The sequence below is a fragment of the Pteropus vampyrus genome, unplaced genomic scaffold, assembly GCF_000151845.1.
Source record: "Pteropus vampyrus isolate Shadow unplaced genomic scaffold, Pvam_2.0 Scaffold3, whole genome shotgun sequence".
In the NCBI taxonomy this organism is placed as follows: domain Eukaryota; kingdom Metazoa; phylum Chordata; class Mammalia; order Chiroptera; family Pteropodidae; genus Pteropus; species Pteropus vampyrus.
Genome location: NW_011888784.1, coordinates 21,881,467 through 21,883,595, shown reverse-complemented (window position 1 = coordinate 21,883,595; position 2,129 = coordinate 21,881,467).

Genomic DNA, 2,129 nt, shown 5'->3' with positions numbered 1-2,129 from the left:
CATGCTCAGTTCTCCCCCTCACCTGCCTCGGTCATCAGCTCCTCTCCGTGTGTTGGCTAGGGCCTGCCCTCGCCCACCAGGCCATCTTCCTGGGGCCAGCAGTTCCTTGCAGTGTGCTATTGATGAGGAGGTTTGAATGATAGTAACCATAAGACACCATATAGTCATTCTGTTCTTACAAGACTTGGGGCCTGTCTGGCAATCATGATTCTCAGGTGTCTCCTAATGTCGGCCCGTGTTGGGCTCAGAATGGCCTGGGAAATATCATGAGATCTAGCTCCGAGATCTCAGGATATCCGGCGTCAGCGGAACTAGCAACCTTGTTAGGTGTGCGATGGATATGGTGTGTCCCCCAGAAGTGCCCACCCATGGCCCGGCTTGTTCCTACGCCCTGGAACCGTCCTCCCACGGATCCTGGCGGAGCACACAGCATTCACATTTGCAATTTATTTTTGCTCACCTGACCTCGGGCATCAGGATCCCTAGCCCTGTGTGGATATGGGTTGCCCACAACCAGCAGGCCATCTCCGTTGCCAGCAGTGCCTTGGAATGCACACCTGATGCAAAACAGGGAAGGTCATTTGAGCCAGACCACTTTTGCTCCTGTTCTGGGAGGATATTATACAGGCCCTCTGTGGGAGATAGGACTCGCAGGTGTCTCTCCTCCGCAGATTCTTAGCACGGCCCCGGAGGCAAGGCTAAGGAATTCTTGTGAGATCTGGCTTCCGGGGAATTAGTAACTCTGTTTAGGAGAGGTGTCGACCCTGGCAGCTGTGTGTGTGATCCAGAGGTCCCCGCCTGTAGCCCAGTTTATCTCTAAACAGCCGGGACCAGGACAGGTCCCATGGAGCCTGGACGCCAGGGAGCCTGGATACCAAGTCAGCAAGGTAAGTGTATGCACTGTTTTCTCCTGAGCATTGGCCTCAGTCATCAAGCCCTCTTGACTTGTTGCATAGGGCCTACCAGGCCATCTTCCTGGGGCCAGTGGTTCCCTGCAGTGGCCACTGATGATGAGGTTTGAATAGTGGTAATCATCAGACCCCTTAGGTCCTGCTGTCCTTATGTGACTTGAGACAGTTTTTTTTTTTTTTTAAAAGGACTTTATTTTTTAGAGCAGTTTTTGATTCACAGTAAAATCCAGTGGAAAATACAGAGTTCCCATTTACCATTTACCCCTATATAGGTACAACTTCTTCCACTATCCACATCCCATAGCAGAATCATACCTTTGTTACAATCAGTGAACTTATGTTGATACATCATTATTACCCAAAGTCCATATTTACATTAAGTTTCACTCTTGGTATTGTACATTCTCTGAGTTTTGGCAAATGTATAACAACATATATACACTGTTGTACAGAAAGTTTCACTGCCCTAAAAGTCCTTTGTGCTCTGCCTACTGGGGATGTGTAATATAGAAAATGTGTTTCTGCATCATGGGAGATAGTATCTTAGTTCAAATTTGATTCAAATTGAGGAAACATCAGTAAATAATTAAGTGAATGAATGAATTTAAATCTCATCTATATTTAATATTTATTCAGACCAGACCCAATTTGGATCTGTGAAAATTTAGAGACATATATTAAGACCTGGTTTTTAAATGAAAGAGTGGCTAGAAAGTAGGTTGGGGGTGACATTCAGGTATGAGAATGTATGTCTCGCTCCGGCACACAGTGTGCGTACTGTTCTAATGTGATGTGCACTCTTCTTTTGGGATGGCGCTATCTTTGCAAGACAATATGCAAGGCTATGTAGTCCAGCTAGACCAACACTGTAGCTATAAGGGGATAGGTTAGTGAATTATGTAGTATGCATGCAGAAGTATGGAATGAGCAGGGTTTGTAGTAACAGAAATCGTTTCTCTGGCAATGATCAAAGGAAAAAACCTTTCAATTCAAATCTTTTGGTTGATTAAACTCAAATATAGTGAAACATACTGACACAAGGATCATTTTATTTAATGAGTGTCTATTAAACTTGAGCCAGGTGCAAGTGATTCAGGAATCAATAAGAGAATATCTTATTTTGAAGACCTCACAGTTGAATGGAAATGATAGATATACACAGAGTAAAAAGCAATATGTTATTGGTATGAATGTGCATTTAAAAAATTTTCATATAGT